Here is a 22,784-nt window from a genome sequence, read left to right as displayed (position 1 = left end):
AAAAATGTATCAATAGTGTGTTTGGTTAATTACATATTAAGGAAAAGGTTTTTTCCATCAAAGTGGAAGCTCCTAGCTAGTTGTAGCTTTCATGTCTTTAACCCAGTTGCTTGAGGCCTGAGGAACGTATTTCAAACAAGCATTAAATGTTAAGACAGTAATTTGCTTGCTTATTAGAGTTACGTAACTTGACTGGAGTCTAAATTGATTTCAATTATATATCAAAACCCTCCAAAAGAAAAAAGAAAAAATTGTGCTAATTAATTCTGTATTTTGTGTTTGACTTGAATAAAATTTCATCCCTATCTGCTTGGTTAGTCATCCAGCATTTACTTATCTGACCCAGTTTGGCACGATATTATCTTCTGAAATTGGTGCATTCAATTCAAGGTATTTCTGGAATTGTACACGTACTGTGCTATCAGTTTATACATATCATCCGTGCACAGAAATTCTAAATTAGGCATATTTATCATACTAGTATCTTTTAAACATTTATAAAAATAAAATCAATATTTTGAATTTTGGTGTGCATAAAAGTAATTATAAAAACTTGTATTGAAATGTGTATATTTTTATTATGATTAGATACTTTATATATGTCGAATAATTATTTATGTAGTATTTATTTAATAATTAGTCCTTCTCTTTTCAAGTTCATACTAACTGTGGACTGGAATTTATTATGGCGGCATATATATGGTTGGAAGGAAAACAGTTTGCATTAAAGATAGCACTTACGGCAATCTTCAAATTTGTACTAATTTTGAATTTGATGATAATTACATCACTGATCGTGATCATTTGCCGTTGAGAGTGAAGTACAAAATCTCAGCTATTAAAATTATGAATAAATAATTTATGCATTGTAAAAATCTTTTATAGTATTATCTAATTGTAATGGCCATGTATGGTTTCTGTAAAACGAAGGTCATGTATGGTAAATTAGTAAATTTTTATAATAATTGCTTTAAAATTATAATATAAAATGATTTTTTTATTAATTGAAATTATAAAAATGAATTTATATTATTTTTTAGTTCGTAAACTTTTTTAAGAAAATTATTCTTAGTCCATAATTTTTTTAATCGGTCAACACTTTTAATAATTTTGAATATACTTTTCTCCATTCACCATCTTAATGAATTTAACTGTCATTGTCATTAATGTTAATAACTCTATCAATTTTCATAACTTCAAATTCTCATTAATTTTCATATCTTTCTTAATCTCAATAAATTTATTATATACTAAAAGATCATTATATTTTATATACTTTTTTTTGTTTGTACTAATTTCAGAATATAATATAATCATTTATTCATTCGTAAAAAAACAGGTTTTTATCTAGTTATGTTATTGTTATGGGTATATAGTACACGACGGAAATAAGTATAAGAAAATACATTTGGACCATTAGAGGGAGATAGGCTGATTGAAAGTGTAGTATATTTAGCTGAAAACTGTAACCAGTTTAGACTTTTTGACTAATGGCTGTTGCAAGTTGCAACCCATAAACTTCAAATGTATACAAAACTGATGATTAGAGCTATTAACAACATCATTTCTTCAGATATTCTCAGTTAATGTTCTCTGTCTCTAGATAAAATGCCGACAAGTTAAAGTATTGATGTGACAATATTGAATAGTTAAAATTTAAAAGTTATTTACATGACATTGATATAGTATGCGTTTCAGAATTTATAGATAGATATAGACAAAATCTTGTAGTTTTTGCATACCATTAATTCATTCTCTTATCCCTTTATAAATTTTGTTCATATAGCACTATGTTTTATCTATATAAACGAGTTCTTGGTAGCATGTAGCTTGTTGATCACCACTGTGATTGCCATTCGTTCACTTGGTGGATTTGCAGAGCAATACACTCCAATTTGCATCAGTGACACAAAGCAATCCTCCATCAAACCTTTAGCCGTGGCTTCAATCTCATAGTTTCTCCTTATAGCTTTCTCATCACACTCAAATTCTTGATATTCCTCATCAAAGTCTTGTTCAGAAACCAATGAAGGATCAACTATATCCTTGACATGGTTAGGTAGAGCCATTGCTACAAACTGGTGAATTCCGTTGCCACCTTCAAATGCTTCATCTGTTGGTCTTTTTCCTGTGAAAATCTCTAGTTATAGTATCCCATAGCTGTAGATATCTCCAAATGTAGAAAGCTTCCCACCCATACCACACTCCACATTTTCACTTGTTTGTGAGTCATTTATTTTAAATGGAATGTAACCCACTTTGAATTTTGAATAATGACTTAATTATGTTTTTAGTCATTTTAAATTAAGAGATGTGTTGTTTTAGTCCTCCAAATAAAAAAAATTGCATTTTTAGTCTCTCAAATTCAAAATATGTTCTTTTTAGTCCATTTGCTAGAATTTGAGAGACTACAAATGAAATTTTTATTCAAGGGGAGGGACCGAGGGACTAAAAATTATTTATCGAATTTGAGGGAATAAGAAATGCAAATTTTTATTTGGAGGACTAAAAAAATAAACCCCCTAATTTGGGGGACTAAAAATATAAGTAAGCCTTTCAAAAATATACCTGGAGGGATGTATCCAGTAGACCCCCTTAGGCTAGCTGAAATAAGTGGTTGTGTGGAAAACGTGCTTGATTCTTCAAACAGAAATGTAGCTAATCCAAAGTCACCAACAAGAAGTACATTGCTTGACTTTATGTCACAATTAATGAACTATTGGAGTTTCACAGAAGTGGTGGAGATATTCCAGTGCACAAGCAACATCAATTGTTATGTTGAGTCTCTGGATAAATGTCAGTTTCTTGGTCTGATTTTGCACATTATTTACAGATGCAACCAATCTTCTAGGCTGCCATTAGACATGTATCAAACACTAGATCTTTGAAGTCATTGCCTTGATGATCAACACCGGAGATGGCGTTTATGATCTTGAGAAGATTGCGGTGCCTTATACTTCTCAGAACCTGGCATTCATCAATGAAGCTCCTCTCTGCTGAAGATTTAAAACTTTAATGCAACAATTGATCCATCACCTGAGAGAGTTCCTTTGTATACAGAACCAAAACTTCTTGAGCCAATCAGGTTATATCCTGAGAGAAACCACCAGTGTACTTGGTAATTTCTGAGTAAGAAATTTCCAATTCCAAAGCGTTTACAGTAGTTGATGTAGGACTTTATCTTTTGCTCTTTTTACTATGGGGAACAATGTAAGAAAACATGATAGAAACAATAGCAATATAAGTGTAATAGCTATAGGGATAGCCACCTTAGGGGCAACAAGTTTTCTTAGCCGGGAGGCCTTCATCTTCCTGATAGTGCATGGAGGGAAATTTACTTCTGGAATACCCCCACATAGCTTGCTGTTTCCATATAATGAAATGGAAGTTTCATTTTTGAAGATTCCATTCTTTCGAATTTCACCTTCTAAATTATTGTGAGAAAGATTGAGATGCTTGAGCTCAATGAACTCACCAAGAAACTCAGGAATCTTGCCGGACAAGTTATTTTGCAAAAGATCTATGTCAAGTAAACCTCTCAAATTCTTTAAAGTTTGAGGAATGTTTCCCTCAAAAGAATTGCCCTGCAAATGCAGCGTTTCCAAGCTTATACAACTTCCAAGAGTCTTAGCCAGCTTTTTCAATTGTTGAGCTATAGCTTTTCTGTTGTAATCAGTTTTCTATTATAACTACCTAACTGCTTCAGCTTTTCTGTTTTTCTTCTCCTTCACTATTGTATATATACTGTACTCATTACACCAATAAAGCCAAGTTGTTATTTGGTCATTTAATTGTTTCGACATTTTTCTTTCTATGGAAGCATTCCTTTTTGTTATGGTATCACGAAGAGCTCTGCTGCACACTCAATCATTTCTTCTCCATCCTTCATTTGTTCTTATCAGCCATGAGTGAGGTTAGTAAGCAAACACCAACCATGGACAGTTACCTGTATCTTCACCCAAGTGAAAACTCAGCCATTTCTCTAGTTTCACCAGTCCTGGATTCTATAAACTATCATTCATGGAGCAGATCCATGATTACAACATTAAGCGCCAAGAATAAGCCCGAATTCGTGGATGGAAGTGCACCAGAACCAGCGAAGACAGATGGAGTGTATGGTTCATGGCGTCGCTGCAATAACATGGTTGTATCTTGGATTGTTCATTCGGTATCTATCTCCATTAGGCAGAGCATTCTATGGATGGATAGAGCAGAAGAAATTTGGCGCGACCTGAAGTCTCGATACTCACAAGGTGACCTCCTTCGTATTTCAGATCTTCAGCAAGAAGCAGCATCATTGAAGCAAGGTGATCTCTCTATCACAAAGTATTTTACAAAATTGCGCATTATATGGGATGAGATAGAAAATTTCAGGTCAGATCCTGTTTGTTCTTGCAATGTAAAATGTACTTGTTCAGTTCTTGTTACCATCGCTCAAAGAAAACTAGAAGATCAAGCCATGCAGTTTCTACGCGGCTTGAACGAACTATACAGCAATGTTTGATCACATGTATTGCTTATGGATCCGATGCCTGCGATATCAAAGATATTTTCATATGTAGCACAACAAGAATGTCAGCTATCTGGTAACAACCTTATGACTCTTGAATCTAAAGGAAATGTGATAAATGTTGTAAAATTTGCATGTGATTTCTGTGGACGAGCTGGCCACACAAAGAATGTTTGCTACAAAAAGCATGGAATGCCCTCTGGTTATGATGGAAAGAATAAAGGAAATAATGCCAAGAATGGAAAAACATGTACCCACTGTGGAAAGAATGGGCACACTGTCGATGTGTGCTATAGGAAACATGGATTTCCTCCCGGCTACAGGTCTTACAACACAAAGGCCACTGCAAATAGCATTGTGACAGTAGATGACAAAATCACAGATGACCAGATACAACACAATGAGTCTCAAGAAGTTCGTTTCTCACCCGAGCAGTATAAAATATTGCTTGCTTTAATCCAACAACCATCTCAAGGAAGTTCAGCTCCTAATTCATCTTATGCCAAGCAAATAGCTTCCATTTCTTCGTGTTCCACTAATCCAGCACCAACCTCAGGTATAATCTTATCCACTGTGAACCACACACACACACACACCTCTTGGATATTAGATTCTGGGGCAACTGATCACGTTTCATCTTCACTAACCCACTTTCACTCTTACAAACAAATCAATCCTATCATGGTCAAATTACCAAATGGCCATCATGTTCGAGCCACCCATTCAAGCATTGTATTTCTTTCTGCTTCTATAACTTTGTCTGATGTCCTTTACATACCTTCATTCACCTTTAATGTCATTTCCATATCAAAACTTGTCTCTTCTACTCACTGCAAACTGATTTTTTCTTCCACATCATGTATTTTACAGGATACGAGCACTCAAACGAGGATTGGTACAATTGAAGTGAGAAATGGGCTCTATCAACTCACACCAGATCATATAGCAGCATGTGCAATACACTCCACCATTGTTCACCCCAAATGTAACATAACACCCATAGATCTCTGGCATTTTTGCATGGGCCACCCATCTTTTGAACGGTTACAACTCATGCAATCTTGCTATCCTTTCTTGCAAAATAACAAAATTTTTGTGTGTAATACATGTCATTATGCAAAACATAAAAAACTTCCTTTTCCTTCTAGCAATTCACATGCATCTAACTGTTTTGATATTCTGCATATAGACATATGGGGGCCATGTTCGAAACCTTCTATGCATAGCCATCGTTGTTTTCTCACAATTGTAGATGATCATTCTCGCTTTACATGGATTCATATCATGCACACAAAAGCTGAAACTCGTAAAATCATCATAGATTTCATTGTATACATTGAAAATCAATTTAATAACAAGGTAAAGATCATAAGAACTAACAATGGGTCTGAATTTTTAATGTATGATTTTTATGCTCTAAAAGGAATAATACATCAAACAACTTGTGTTGAAACTCCTGAGCAAAATGGCATTGTTGAGCGTAAACATCAACACCTCCTAAATGATACACATGCTCTTTTATTTCAAGCTAACCTTCCTCACAGCTTTTGGTGCTTTGCCTTACTGCACGCTGCATATCTGATTAACTGCATTCCTACTCCTTTCTTGCATAATATGTCGCCTTATGAAAAACATCATGGCAGCCCATGTGACATTGTCAATCTTCGTGTCTTTGGATGCTTATGTTACATTAGCACACTCAAAGCCCATAGACAAAAACTTGATCCTAGGTCTCATCCAAGTATCTTTCTCGACTTCAAACCGCATACCAAGGGTTACCTTGTTTATGACTTTCACTCTCACAACATTACTGTTTCACAAAATGTGGTCTTCTACGAGGATCATTTTCCATCCATTCACGAAGCACACACACAAAGCACAACTACCACTTCACCTTCTCTAGAATCATTCATACACGATAATGCATTTTTTGAGTTAGGAACTACACCTATACCTGTTGCATCACCAACACCACCCGCTAATCCAACTGAAACTGATCCATCTAATCACCTAAGGCATTCAACAAGAACAAGACATCCACCCATATATCTTCAAGACTATCATCGAGCTCTCAGCTCAGAAACTGCTACCAACTCGACGAGTGTTCGGTATCCTCTTAACTATGTTTTATCTTACTCTCGTCTTTCTTCTTCATATCGTCATTTCATCATGTCCATTTCATCCTCTACTGAACCCACTTCATATGTTGAGGCTTCTCGACATGATTGTTGGATTAAGGCGATGCAAGCCGAATTACATGCCCTTCAAATGAACAACACTTGGACTCTTACTACTCTACCACCTCATAAAGTTGCTATTGGGTGTCGCTGGGTATACAAAATTAAATACAATGCTGATGGGACCATCGAACGATATAAAGCACGCTTAGTTGCGAAGGGATATACACAAATGAAGGGCTTAGATTTCCTGGATACCTTCTCACCCGTGGCCAAGCTCACTACAGTTTGATTATTGCTAGCTCTAGCAGTGCTTAATAATTGGCATTTGAGGCAACTGGACGTGAATAATGCTTTTCTTCACAGTGAGCTCATCTTTGTATGGACTCAAACAAGCCAGCAGACAGTGGTTTACTCGTCTCTCCTCTTTCCTTCTTTCTCATGGCTTCCACCAATCACCAGCTGATCATTCTCTCTTCCTCTGCTTCAGTGGTAATGTTACCACAACCCCTTCTTGTTTACGTTGTTGATATTAACAGGAAATAGTATTGATGCTATACACCATATCACTACTCTCCTCGATCAAACCTTCAATATAAAGGATCTTGGCATTTTAAAGTTCTTTCTTGGTCTCGAAGTTGCTCGTTCTTCTCGTGGCATTCACTTGTGTCAACGCAAATATACACTTGATATCCTTGCTGATTCTGGTATGCTTGGTTCTTGTCCCATCTCAACTCCTACGGATTATTCTACCCGGCTGCATGCAACGATGGGTGACCCGCTATTTGACTCATCTTCATCTTCCTATCGTCGTTTAGTTGGGCGACTCATTTACTTAACAACTACACGCCTCGATATAGCACATGTCGTTCAACAGTTAAGCCAGTATATGGCTAATCCTACTACTACTCATTCTCAAGCTGCTTCTCGTGTTTTACGCTACCTCAAGGAAACTCCAGGTTCTGGTCTCTTCTTCTCTGCTACTGGCAGTCCCCAGCTCAAAGTCTTCAATGACGTCGACCGGGCAGGGTGCAGTGACTCTCGACGATCTATCACAGGTTTCTTCATCTACCTTGGTCACTCCCTTATTTCTTGGCGATCGAAGAAACAACTTACTGTATCTCGTAGCTCCTCTGAAGCCGAATATAGAGTGTAACATCCCAATTTTTGTAATCTAGATTAAAAAGGATTGTTATTTATAAATAAATAGAGTTTTAGAAAAATGATGAGATTTTATAAATAAATAAATAAGAAGATATAATTATTAATTAAAATAATGATTTGAGAGAAAATAAAAAGGGTATTTCATATATTTGTTTGATAGAAAATAAAATAGAGTTTTTTTTATAAAATAAATAAATAAATATAGAGAAAATAATAGGCTAAATACCCTAGGTATAAATAGTTATGTTAAGTCAGGTACCTCTTTTTGGCTTCATTTTCGTTTTTCCCCTTCTCCTCTCAAAACCCTTTCTTTTTCCGGCAGCCCACCAAACCTGTCTCAGAAAAACGATGGGACTCGTTCACCGTTGGATCGTCGTGAAATTTGAGTACCATGTTTGCAACCCAATTTCGAACATTCTCACCGTTGGGAATTTCAAAATCATATTTGAGCTTAGAGGAAAACCCTTCGCATTTTAGCATTTTAATTTCCCACAGAAACCCAAAACTGTCTCAGTAAAACTATTATCCCAGTTTCGTTAACCGTTGGATTTTCATGAAATTTGGATATGTTGTTCAAAATTCAATTGCGCACACTTCCCCCGTTGGGATTTTCGAGATAATATTCGTGGAGGGAGAAAAAGGAATCGCATAAAGACAATACAAGTGAAGGTTTCAATCTCTTCTCCGTCTCTCTGACGTTTGGGAATTCTATCGGAGCAGTCGGAGGAATAACTGAAGGAATCTCAGGGAACCGCTAGAGATGTTACTATCGCTGGCTGAAGACACGTGAGTCCACTCAGAGGTAAGGGATGAGTTATTCACAATTGAGAATTAGTGAGAACATGAGTAGGGATCCTTAGAGATATCAATTTGAATGGGTTTTGGGGTGTTTTTGCAATTTTTCATTTTATCCTTATAATTATTACAGTGGATTATATATGTTTGACAGACCAATCTTTGTGAAATTGATATGCTATTGTGTTGAGCGTGAACCCTATAAATCAAGTACTTTTTCTAATTAATATGAATTGATGAAATAAAGTAAGGAGAAATTTAGAGAGAGATATTGATTTTGTATTTTCTCTTTTTCTTGCTGTTTAGGTTTTTATATATAATTTTAAAAAATTAATATCATAATTGAAACTGACCAAAGTGTTCATATAATTATTTAGAATTTGTGCATTGAAAGCTTACTTTGAAATTTGTGATTCAATATGATGTATGCTAGTTTATAGATATAGAGGTAGTTATTTATATTAATAATTTTTGTAAATAATATTGTAGAGTATTATAGTATGATTCCAAAAATTATTAAGTGTTGGAGTTTGAGAATATTATGGTTAAATTTCATGAACATATGTATGTTGTACCTTATGAATATCATTGGGAATGTTATGAGATGGTTGATGTGATGTTATGAGATGTTAAAGTGTGGGCATGATATTCGATTATGAATAAGTGGATGTGTTAACACTTGATGTTACATTAATTATATCGTGAGCTATGAATTATACAATAACCCAACCAATGTTTATGCGCAATGTTAAAGAGAAAGTGTAGGTTCCTAGTTAGGAACCAGTGTTAAATTGTAGTACAATTGTGTTAAACATGTTTGAAACATGAGTGTGAGGTCGTGGTATTGTATAATTCATGAGTAGTGTTTATAAATGAAATATGTGATGAATTATGGAATAATATGTTGCCTTGAGATTATAATATTGTTATTGAGATTGAGTAAAAGTGTAAAGTAGAACATGTGTTGAATTGTGAGATACGTGAAAACATGTGATGGTGGATTGTGACATTATGAGATGTGAAATTGTGAATGAGTTTTGGTTGTGAATAAGTATGCGATTAACTCTTGATGTGACATTATTTGTGTTGTAAGCTGTGAATTGTACAATAACCCGACCAGTGTTATCTTTAGAAAAGTGTAAATGCGCAGTGTTAAAGAGAAAGTGAAGGTTTCCTATTTAAGAACCAGTGTTAAATTGTAGCGCAATATGTTGTACGTATTTAACACACGAGTGTGAGGTCATGGGTATTGTATAATTCACGAGCAGTGTCTGTGTGCTAAAATGATTTTAGGGGTTGAACCTGAATCAGGAGGGAGAGGCCCTGACGGACTCTTCGGAGTGTAGGCCTTGGGGGTCACCGGGTTTGAGTGCTCCTTTAAGCCTATGCTGATCCCATATGGTTGGAGCATTCTCGCAAAACATCGTGACCCTGACTGGTCTCCCTATGATCTTACTTAGTGAGAGTGACCTGACAAATCCATTGTTTGGTGTGTCTTGTTATGTACTCCTAGGCGCCCCAGGGTGGTTTTTCACTGACATGGTACCACATTGCATATAGGCTTGAGTCTTAGCATAATTGTTTCATGCGCGTGCTAATTGTTTATTATGAAATTGATGTGTTATTATGTCTTGATCAGAGCGTGTGATTCTTGTGTAATGTGATTGATGATTGAAAAGTGATCTTTGAATGACAAAGTGATGGAATTACGTGAATTACGTGTAACTAAGTTTTATTTGGTTTATATGATATGTATATCTAGTTGTCTTGTTTCTCTATTAGTTAGGAATGTGATAACTCACTCCTCGTGTGTTATTTGTGTTTGGATCCTGTGATGATCTTGAACTTTGTGTTCGGGGGAGCAGATGACTAGGTGAATTGCTTTAAGGAACCATGTGCTGAAGGACGTCGGGACACAACACTCTAATAGGATGTGACATTGGGGTATAGGGTTTTATAGACAGTCTTGTTTGAGCTGAAGTGAATTTATTATTTATTTAGAAAAGTTTTATGATGATGTTAGAAAGGTGAATGTGAGCCTCCTACCCTCTTGAAAGGCTTGTATTTAAATATGTTTTAAAAATTTGAATTAAGTGTAATTTTTTTAATTATTTCTTTTATTATTAGTACATATAAGTGTGGGGTAGAGGGTGTCACATAGAGCCTTAGCGTCCACTACATGCGAGGTTCAATAGCTCACCTACCATCTTCAAGACCTTCATATCTCCTTTATACAGCCAGCCACCCTTTATTGTGATAACCAATCGACAATCCTGATAGCTTCTAATCAAGTGTTCCATGAATGCACCAAGCATATTGACATAGATTGTCATATAGTTCGAGAGAAAGTAAACAGTGGACTTATCAAGCTCCTTCCTGTCCCATCTTTTATGCAACTCACCGACATTTTTACCAAAGCTCTATCTCCATCTATTTTTCAGGGCCTTTATTCCAAGCTAGGACTAATGAACATCCACTCCCAGCTTGCGGGGGGCTCTTAGCCAGCTTTGTCTATTGTTGAGCTATAGCTTTTCGGTTGTAATTAGTTTTCTGTTATAACTACCTAACTGCTTCAGCTTTTCTGTTTTTCTTCTCATTCACTATTGTATATATACTGCACTCATTACCCCAATAAAGCCAAGCTGATATTCGGTCATTTAATTGTTTCGACATTTTTCTTTCTATGGAAGCATTCCTTTTTGTTAAAGAGAAGATGGAATGACTCCAGCAAAGTTGTTTTCAGACAGCACCAACTCTCCAAGATTATGTAGCTTACTCACTTCAACTGGCAGGGTCCCTGACAAAGCATTATGAGACACATCAAAGTACCCTGCCAAAGCATTATGAGACACATCAAAGTATATTGCCAGTGAAGAAATGCTAATAACTTCTGTTTGTAAACTAAGCTTGTTGCTATAAAGGCTGAGTACCAATAACTTTTGGCAGTTTCCAAGACTAGAAGGTATGCTTCCCTCAAAGTTGTTTTCCTCCAGAAAGAGTTTTGTTATTAAAGATAAATTTCCCATGGAGGATGGGATTCTACCAGAAAATTTGTTGACATTCAGATACAATATGTTAGGAAACTAAGTAGGGAAACTAAGCTAATGAAAGAGATAAGTCTGAATTCTTCTGTCTTATTATTCAATAGTTCTCACTATTTATACATTTGATTTTGCAACTGAAATGTGGTAAGTTGGTTACAACAGAATTTCGAAACTAACTAAGCATCGACTGCTTGAACTCTTCCATTGATGCTGCTGGAGTCCTGAAGCGATTTGCCGATCTGGTGTTGCGCGCATTACACGTAGTCTCGCAAGTAAGTGGGCTTCACGATATCCCTCTTTGGTCTGCTATTGATGTTATTGTCGTCTGTTACTTTGTGATTGCTTTCTGTGTCTTCTGTGTTGGTATCAACACTGCCCACCCCGAAAGCAACCTTGTCCTCAAGGTTGTGAGTATGACGCAGGTCGTCCCAACGCTCCCAGGTGGAGTCCTCAGGAGCCTGGCCCTCCCATTGGACCAGAACCTGGGTAGTCGGTGGCGAAGAGGAATGATCCTGACGCCAATCCAGGAGATGAACGGGAGCCACTAGAGGATGATTATCCACCGAAGCCGGCGGAAGGGACTTCGGAGAGAGAGGAAGAGGGCCTTTGTGAAGCTTGAGAAGCGACACGTGGAAAACCGGGTGAATGCGGGAAGATGCCGGCAGACGCAATTTGTAGGCGACGGGCCCGATACGTTCACACACCTCAAAGGGCCCATAATATCTTTTGGCGAGCTTACTATATGCAGGAGCCACGGAAGTTTGCCGATACGGTCGGAGACGAACATATACCCAGTCACCGACGGCGAAGGACAAATCCCGGCGGTGCTTGTCCGCAGAGGCTTTCATGGTCTCCTGGACCTTACGAAGGCGGCGCTGAAGTGCCTCGTGCATGGTTTGCCGCGAACTGAGTAGGTGATCGACGGCCTCCACAGAAGATGATCCCCACAAGTATTGGATAACCGTCGGAGGGGCCTTACCGTAAACCACCTCGAACGGAGACAGGGCTGTGCCAACGTGCGTGGCCGTGTTGTAAGACAACTCCGCGAGGGAGAGAAAACGGAACCAGTGGGCCGGTTGCCGGTGAACGTAGGCACGGAGATACTGCTCGAGCGTTTTGTTAAGAACTTCGGTCTGGCCGTTGGTCTGGGGATGATACGCCGTGCTCATCCGGAGCTTGGTGCCACTCAGCTTGAATAACTCGCGCCAGAACTTGCTAATAAAAATGGGGTCGCGATCGGATATGAGACTACGGGGAAACCCGTGAAGCTTGCATACTGTGTCAAGGAACAAGACGGCGACCTTATATGCCATGTAGTGCGCCGGGAGAGCTCCGAAGTGCGTGGCCTTGGAATAACGGTCAACGACCAGCAGTATAACCGTGAAACCATGTGAACAGGGAAGACCTGTAATAAAATCTAACGCCAAATCCTCCCAAACGTTAGTTGAGACGGGAATAGGCTGAAGCAACCCCGCTGGTTTCTTGGCCTCGTATTTCGTCTGTTGACAAATGACGCAGTGAGAAACGTAACGGCGGACGTCGGCGCGAATGGAAGGCCAGTCGAAATTCTGCCGCAAGCGCTGAAAGGTCTTGGCGATGTCGGCGTGACCCGCAATCGGGGAAGAGTGAAATTCTTCCAAAAGACTCTCGGTTAATGGGCAAGGGAACGGGAGCCAAATACGGCCATGGCGAATAATGAGGTCCTGGTGAACGGAAAGGTCCGAATGAGAATCCGGCCGTGATTGGATGTCGTGGACCAACCCAACGTATTGCGGATCCTGGAGCAGTGTGTGGCGTAATTGATCCAAAAAGAGGCAATGAGGCATGGTTAGCGTGAAACACGTGGCCTCCGTCGGAACGATACGCAAAAGGGCGTCTGCAACTGTGTTATGGGCCCCAGGTTTATACTTAATCGTATAGTCGAACCCAAGGAGTTTGGACAAATACGTCTGCTGTTCCGGCGTCTGAATGACCTGTGACATGAGATCTTTTAAACTTCGGTGGTCGGTGAGGATAGTGAAGGACGAGCCTAACAGATAATGACGCCATTTCCGCACCGCCGACGTGACTGCGTGCAATTCGCGGACGTAGGCTGAGGCTCACTGTAATCTGGGGCACAACACCTTGCTATAGATGGCAATAGGGTGTTCAGTTTGAATTAAAATGGCCCCCATCGCTGAGGCAGAGGCGTCCGTTTCGATGATGAACGGTAAGGAGAAGTCCGGGGTGGCTAACACGGGGGCGCTAACCATAGCCTGTTGAAGGGTAGAGAAGGCCTGTTGGGCCTCTGGAGACCACTGAAATTGGTCTTTTCGCAGAAGGGAGGTAAGAGGGGAGGCGATGGCAGCGTACCCCTTTATAAATTTTCGGTAAAAGCCCGTTAGGCCCATGAATCCTCGAAGGGCGGTAGGGGACACCGGGATTGGCCATTCCAGCATGGCGGCGATTTTATCCAGGTCCGGGGCAATACCCTTGGCTGATATAATATGACCCAAGTAATTAAGTTGATTTTGAGCAAATAGACATTTGGAACGGCGGAGAGGAAATTGGCGTTCCGACAAGGTTGCTAAGACCAAATCCAAGTGGTGGAGGTGGGAGGGTAAGTCGGAGCTGTAGACCAAAATGTTGTCGAAGAAGACGGCGACATATTTGCGTAGGAAGGGGATGAGAGTGTCGTTCATGGCTGCTTGAAACGTCGACGGGGCGTTACATAAGCCGAACGGCATGACACGGAACTCGTAGTGCCCCTGATGAGTGCGAAATGCAGTCTTGTGAACGTCGTCCTCAACCATTCGGATTTGGTGGAAGCCTTGACGGAGGTCAAGCTTGAAGAACCACGATGCGCGTCCCAAATCGTCGAGCAGCTCGTCTATAGTGGGCATTGGGAAGCGGTCTTTCACCGTTACCGCATTCAGCGCTCTGTAATCCACACAGCATCTCCATGAGCCGTCCTTCTTCTTAACTAAGAGAATGGGAGAGGAGAAGGGGCTATGGCTGGGCTGGATGAGATTTGCCTCGAGCATGGCAGAGATTTGCTTCTCAATTTCAGCTTTTTGGAAGTGCGGGTATCGATAGGGGCAGACATTTACTGGTGTAGCTGGTGGCAGTAGATGGATGTGGTGTTGGATGTTACGGGGAGGGGGTAAGTGAGTAGGGTCCACGAATATATGGGCATAACGATCTAACAGGGAAGTGATCTGTGGGGGAGGAGATGTGGAAGATGACGATGAGGGGGGTGAAGATGGTGTAGGGGTGGCGGTAATTTGGAACAGGGCAGAAAGACTCGGGGTTTGGGCAAGTCTTTTAATCTGGTGGGCTGAGGCTATGGAAGGGCTCTTTGGTGCATCTGCATGCAAAGTGATGGGGAGGCCCATATGCGTGAAGGACATGGTGAGAGTTTGGTAGTCCGAAGTAATTAGGCCTAATAGCTTTAACCATTGTACCCCTAATACAATGTCAGCACCACAAAGAGGTAAGTGGTATAGGTCGAGCGTGAATTCGTGCCCTTGGATGGAAAGGGGAACCTGAGAGGAGAGGGTGTCGCAGTCTAGGGTGTGGCCATTGCCCACCATGACACGGAGGTTAGTTGTGGGGGCTGAGGGAAGGGCTAGAAACCGTGCGACACGCGTCTGGATGAAATTGTGCGTGCTTCCACCATCTACGAGGATAATCACTTGGTGGTGGCGGAGGCGGCCAAGGAGACGGAAGGTCTGAGGCGCGGGGGTACCTTCCAAGGCATTCAGACTGATTTGTGGGGTTACGGCGGGGTCCAGAGATGTGGATGGGGAAAGGTCGAGTGGAGGTTGGCCGGGAAGAGAAGGGTCAGGATCGTCGTCAGCGATGAGGATATGCAAACGTGGTTTGCATCTGTGACCATGTGACCACTTCTCGTCACATTGGTAACACAAACCTTGCTCGCGGCGAGTCGCCATTTCCTCCGTCGTGAGGTGTTTCAGAGGAATTTTGGGTGGTGCGGTCGAAAGGGTGGGAACGGTGCGTGACGAGAAGGTAGGGTTTGAAGGAGGGCGACTACCGCGTCGTCTATCGCACATCTTGTCCTCCTGTAGTCGGGCAAGCTCTGTGGCCTGAGGCAAGGAAAGTGGCCGTAGGGCCTGAACTTCACGGCGGAGTTCTGGTGTAAGCCCGGATACGAAGCAACTGAGCAGGCAGGAAGGGGGAAGACCGATCGTCCGGTTCGCTAATCGCTCAAAGTCGGTGAGGTATTCACTCACGGTACCAGTTTGCTGAAGCTTGAACAGAGCGCCCTGCAGGTCGTCGTAGAAGGACGCGCAAATCGCGACTCCAATGCCTGAAGCATCACCGACCAAGAGGGGAAGAACCCGTTCCTGGACATCCACTGATACCAGGATAACGTCGGTCCGTCCATATAGAAGGACGCGACGGTGAGGCGTTCGTGGTCTGGAATTCCCTGGTAATCAAAAAATTGGGAAATTTTAAAAATCCAACCAAGTGGATCGTTACCGTCGAAGCGCGACACATCCAATTTCATATGATGACGGTGAGCTGGTGGTAGTGGTTGAGGCGTTGACGGCGAGGGAGTAGGAGAAGGTATAGGCATGGTGGCGAAGCGTTCGATGAGGGCATCGATCTTCGCAGTAGGTAGAGATGCGAATCGTTCCGCCAGAGAATCGATCTTCGCGGTGAGCGTGGTGTGGACGGACTCGAGTCTGGAGGTGAGGTTGGTATGGCCGAGGCTCAAGCGGCCTATGGCTTCCTCCAATTTATCCGTCGTGACTTGACGAGTGTGGTGCTCCGGCATTGCGGTGATGGCGGAGAGAAAATGGAGGCAGGTCGGACCAGTTGTTAGGAAACTAAGTAGGGAAACTAAGCTAATGAAAGAGATAAGTCTGAATTCTTCTGTCTTATTATTCAATAGTTCTCACTATTTATACATTTGATTTTGCAACTGAAATGTGGTAAGTTGGTTACAACAGAATTTCGAAACTAACTAAGCATCGACTGCTTGAACTCTTCCATTGATGCTGCTGGAGTCCTGAAGCGGTTTGCCGATCTGGTGTTGCGCGCGTTACACGTAGTCTCGCAAGTAAGTGGGCTTCACGATATCCCTCTTTGGTCTGCTATTGATGTTATTGTCGTCTGTTACTTTTTGATTGCCTTCTGTGTCTTCTGTGTTGGTATCACAATAATTGCAGATTTTGCAGCCTACCTAATGCATCAGGAACACCACCGGTTAGCTCGTTTCCTTCTAATGCTATAAGGGCCAGGTTAGCAAGGTTTCCAATTTCAGCAGGTATATTTCCATGTATTTCATTAGAATTAAGGGCAAATGTATGCAATTAGCTTGGGAAATTAGCAATTGTTTTAGGCAACACTCCACCAAAATTATTTACGCCTTGACGTAAAACTTGTAGGGCTGTGCAGTTGACCAAAGAATCAAGAAAGCTAAGGTCATCTGTTTTCCCAATTCCAAGTTTGTTGTACTCAATAAAGCTAAGTCTAGTTAACCTGTGCAATACCCCTAAGTTCTTAGGCAGTGTTCCAGTGAGACCATTCAAGGAGAAGTCAATAATTTCTAGTTCTGATGCATTCAACAATGATGCGGGAATAGATCCTGTGAGATTGTTGACGGCACCAGCAAATACTTGAATGTTAGGAAGAGTAAATCCAACATCAGCTGGTAAGATTCCATGAAGATGGTTTTGTGTAAAAGTGAAATAGTATAAGGAAGAGATGTTATAGATTGAAGAAGGAACTGTGCCAGACAAGTAATTCCCATATAGCACACGAGATGTCAAACTTGATAAAAGGCCTATCTCAGGTGTTATGCTTCCAATGAAGTTGTTTAAGCCGAAGCTAACGTGAGACAAAGAAGAAAAGTTTCCTATCCAAGTTGGGATTGTTCCTGTAAGATTGTTAAGACCTGCAGCTAGTACTCTTAGTTTTGTGCAGTGACTGAGATTACTTGGAATACTCCCACCAAAGTTGTTTAGGCTGAAGTTTAGGTATTGAAGGTATAGTAAACGACCAACCTCTTGAGGAAATTCACCATCGAAGCTATTGTTTAACAAGTTGAGTGTGGTGAGGAATGTGAGGTTTCCTATGAATGGTTTAAGAGTGCCACCTTAATCTCAGTTGCTCAAGGCTAAAGTGTGTGACCCTTCCATTGGAGATGTTGCATGTGATTCCTATCCAATTGCAGTGATTGATGGAGTCATTCCAACAACTCGTAGTGTTGAAGTCAAGTAATGCTTGCAAAGAAGTTTCATTTCCTGCAGAGGTTGCTGCTATTGCTGAGTCCTTGATTAAGATCATGCATAGCAGAAGACATCCACTAAGGAGTTGTAACAATAGGATCTTAGAGTTTGCACAAGGATGGTTCATATTTTAAGTTCAAAATTTTGATGCTAACTTGGAATTGAAACGGTTGTTGTAAAAAAAACTAAACTTTGAATTGAAATGATACATGTTTCTGTTTTAAAGGGATAATGCTATAAAAAGTAGCTGATGTTAGACAAAAGAAAAAGGATTGCCTATTTGACATAATAGGTAAGAGATGGTCCATTCCTATTTAAGAAGAAAGCATTCTTAGGCTCTTAAGACATTTATTTTTTGTTGACAATAATCATCATACACTAATTTGTGTATTTATTTTTATGTAACTTTAATTGATAATATCATATTATGGCAATGAAATACTATTATTTCAAATTTAATTTTACTAAGTTTAATATCTTGTGCAAATATTAACATATTCAAATTTATTAAACTAAATGTTAACAGAATATAACGCAATAGTATGCAAATTAAATTTCATCAAATTACGATCATATCATTGTGAAAGTAGTATTTATACACCATTAATATATGGCATAAATGAATGCAAATGACTACCTAAATTATTACTACTAGGTATTAATCAAGAGCCAAGATAATAACAGATCCAGTTTTTGACTTATATTAATCTTATATAGCATATAATTGGGGAATAAATACAATTTTATTGAACTATTAATTCTGCTTTATTCTGGAATTTAACCGCAAGAACTGTCACTGGCCCGTGGCCAATGGATATATAAGCCAAGCCTTCTGAGTTATAAACAGTTTTATGGCTATTGTTTCCTGCACTCCCAAGTTGTTTCCACACCTCCTTTATGCCTTCCAAAATGATCAGTCCGGAAAGTAAAATTACATTAGGGATTGCACCCTTTTTTGACTTCCAGAATGATCAATCTGAGAGGTAAAAAAACATTCCAGAAAGGATGCAGGAAGCAACTTGGAGCTGCAGGAAGTGATCGATAGCCCAGTTTTATGTTTGAATGAAATTTTAGCACCAGGGCACTGTATTTTTTATTGCCAATATATCATTTTATTTGTTAAAACATAGTTTCAAATATGCATAGTTCTGAAAATTATTTTCCAGAACAAAGTATATCTAGGGATGCTAAGAAAAACCAGTTTTAAAAAAGATATTACCATAACTAACAATAACTAGTTATATAATAATATTAAAATATTTATAAATTATAACCAATTTTATAGAAATAATTATTTTAAATAACTTATTTTTATGTAAAAAATAGTTATAGTTATAAAACTATAACCAAATTTATAGAAATAGTTGTTTTAAATAAATTATTTTTATCAATTCATAACTGGTTATAAAACTAGTTTTAGATATAACTTGTTATATAACTAGATATATTCATGAATGATTATCGTTTTTTATAAATAATAAACAAGTATACTAAATTATAACTAATACAAAACTAGTTATGATTATAGTTATTATAATCACTTACAATTTAATTATTTATTAGTTATAGTTATTTAAAGGTTAAATTAGTATTTTGATCATCTAATTTATTATTTAGGTTTAATTTAATTCATTAATTTTTTTTTTCAATTTGGTCTTCTAATTTTTTAAATTGATTCAATTTATTTTTTCATTCTAAATGGTAAAAAATCACCCTTTGTGATGGCTCAAAATTCATTAAGTGATTTTAAATCATCACAAAATATATATTTTATAAAAAAACATTTATTTTAAAAATTAGATGACCAAATCAAGAAAAATTAAAAATCAAATTAAATCAGTTCTAAAAATTAGAGAATCAAATTCAACATAAATAATAAATTAGAGAACCAAATACTAATTTAATCTTATTAATAATTCCATACTTTCATGTATATATGATTGAAAGATTGAATTTATAAAAAATGCACCACAAAAAAACTTTGCTTTGTAATTTTATCTACTTTGTATTGTAAGGAAATTAAATTTGTCATGTTTCAATTTTAGATTTGTACATGTTATATGCTTAAATATCAATTAGTTACTCGTTCTTATCCTTAATATAAGTTGTATTTTAACTCTTGCTCATTAACATGTTAGTGATGATGTGAAAATATTAAACATCATTAACAATAGAAAAACTTAAAGTATATAACATGCACAAATAGTGAAAAAAGAAAAAATAAAATATCTTTTTCCCTGGATGTTGAGATTTCTGTTTATGATTCCTAAACTTTTCAATGATGAGACATCTTCAATTTTTTTTTCTTTTCTAAGTTTCAGTCCTTTCCGTTTATTCCAGCATTAAATGATGACATATTATTTTTTTTATTATTATTATTTTATTACGATTTATTTTCTGACCGCTACAAATCATCAAAAATTGCTTATTGACATAAAAACAAATACGTAAAAATACATGTGTAAATCAAAATCAAACTACTTCAAAAAATAAAATCACATCAAAATCAAAATGCGGGAGTCAATATCAAAATAAACACAAATCCATAATTTTTTTTGAAGAAAAATCAGAGGAAGTTCAAGGATTTTGAATAATGTTAAGCTCTAAGGGTGTCAAAAAATTGATCTTGGCCTTGGCGTCGTACCTTATATTTGGATTAATAATTTCAAAATTTTAAGAAATTTGATTTGTTTAAAATTTGAATTGCTTTAATTTTAATTTTCTTTATTTTTAAAATATTTTGTTTGGATAAATTAATTCAAATTTCTTCCATTTTAAATTCTTTGTTTGGATAGAACAATTCAATTTTCTTTATATGTAAAATTTTAATTTTATATTTTAAATAAATGAAATTTTAATATTAAACTTCATAGAAATAAACACAATCTAATTTTAAAATATTAACCAAAAAATATTTTCAATTTTTAACAATTTAAAAATTAAAATATTGATAATTTTAACCAGGATTATTTTGCTTGACCACAACCAGTGATGTTTTCAAATTGACATCAACTAAGGCTATTTTTCAGTCGACATCAAATAAGATTTTTTTTTGTCAAAGTATGCTGGAAATATTTGTTAGCTGACGTTAGCCGGGGCTATTTTTTGGCTAACATTGGTTGAGTATATTTTTCAGCCGATGTTGACTAGATTTTTTTTACCAACGTCGGCTAGGGTTTGTTTGGCTGACATCAGTTAGGGTCTTTTCGAATTACATTGACCAAGGCTATTTTTAGCCAACGTCGGCTTAAAAAATCCTAGCAGGTGTTGACAAAAAAATATACTCAATATCGACTAAAAAATAGTTTGGTCGATGTCGACCAATAGAACCTACTTGATGTCGGCTGAAAAATATCATTGGTCAACGTTGTCCGAAAAACCCCTAATTGAAGTTGACTAAAAAAAATAGTCCTGACCAATGTCAGACAAAAAACTCTACCCAACATAGGCTATAAAATAGCCTTGGCTGATGTTGGCAAAAGAATAGCTCTGACCGATGTCCAAGAAAAAAAATCTAGTGAATGTTGACTGTAAAAATCTAGTCAATGTCGACTAAAAATAGTCATGCTCGATGTTGGTAAAAAATACCTAGCTAGTGTAAGCAAAAAAAAACCCTAGCTAACATCAACCAAAAAACCAAGCTAATGTGGTTAGGAAATAGCTCTGGCTGATGTCAGCCAGAAAACCCTAGTCGACGTGAGCAAAAAAATCCTAACCGGCATCGACAAAGAAAATCTAGTTGACATCAGCCAAAACATCATAGCTAACATCGGCTAAAAAATAACCTTAGCCGATATTGACTAACAAATAGCTTTGGTTGATGTTTGCTGGAAAAACCTAACTGACGTCGATTGAAAAATCCTAACAGATGTTTACTCAAAAGTTAGTCATGACTGATGTCAGTAGAAAAAATCTAGCCAACATTGGCAAAAAAAAATCATTGGTCAATATGAACTGAAAAACCTGGATGACAACGACCAAAAAAATCCTTGGCCGACATTAGCAAAAATTTTCCATGACTGACGTCAATAAGAAAATAACCCTAATCAACATCATCTAAAAAAATCTTAGCCGATATCGGCAAAAATAACTTTGGTTCACATCATACAAAAAAATTCTAATAAAAAAAACATCGGCCAACGTCTGTGAAAAACAACTTATGTCGATATTGGTCGTAAAAACTTTGATCACCAGTAGTTGTGAGTTTTGAACGAGAAATAGTTGGGAGCAAGAATGTGAGCATCTCCGAAAAAAGAATTTCAAATTCTATATTTTTTGAGAGAATTTGAAATCCCACTATTTTAGTCAATCAAAATGATTCATAAAAATACCAAAAATTAAATCTCCTTTCAAATTCTTTATCCAAACAAACTATTTTATCACGAATCATTTTAAATTCTTTGAAAAAATGAATTCTCCTGTTAAATTGCTTCATCCAAACACACTATTACGGCATGCTCGACAGTGGCAAAGATGGCAAGGCAGACGCAAATTTCTTGCCTAGGTTACAGATCCAAAAAAGATAGCGCCCTAAAGGGAGTTTTTGACTCCTCTGTAGCAAATATGTTGGTGGACTGAGGGGGGGGGGGATTTGACAAAGCCCCACCGTGCCCCAAATTTGGACCCAAGTGGCGTTACCATGTCTGATAGTAATGGTAGCGTCCGAAGCTTCCAAAAAACTCCATGGGCATTCCGACTTCATGAGGCTTCTTCTCTTCTACATGTGAGGGTTGTGCGGTATCGTTGACCACCACCACAGCGTTGGTGCCACCAACAACTAGATTTGCTGCTTTGGCAGCTATATGGATGACTTCTCCTTTAGTTTAGGGACAAAAAACATATTTTATCAAAATAAAAA

General features: G+C 38.1%; 1 pseudogene; it reads right to left on the bottom strand.

Annotated features, from left to right (window-relative positions):
* Positions 1-1,799: 1,799 nt before the first annotated feature.
* On the bottom strand, positions 1,800-17,984 carry LOC114397340 (annotated as a pseudogene).
* Positions 17,985-22,784: the final 4,800 nt, after the last annotated feature.

The sequence above is a fragment of the Glycine soja genome, chromosome 18 (genome assembly GCF_004193775.1).
Source record: "Glycine soja cultivar W05 chromosome 18, ASM419377v2, whole genome shotgun sequence".
NCBI lineage: Eukaryota > Viridiplantae > Streptophyta > Magnoliopsida > Fabales > Fabaceae > Glycine > Glycine soja.
The sequence above is the reverse complement of the archived record's forward strand: the minus strand, read 5'-3'. Positions and strand labels throughout refer to the sequence as shown.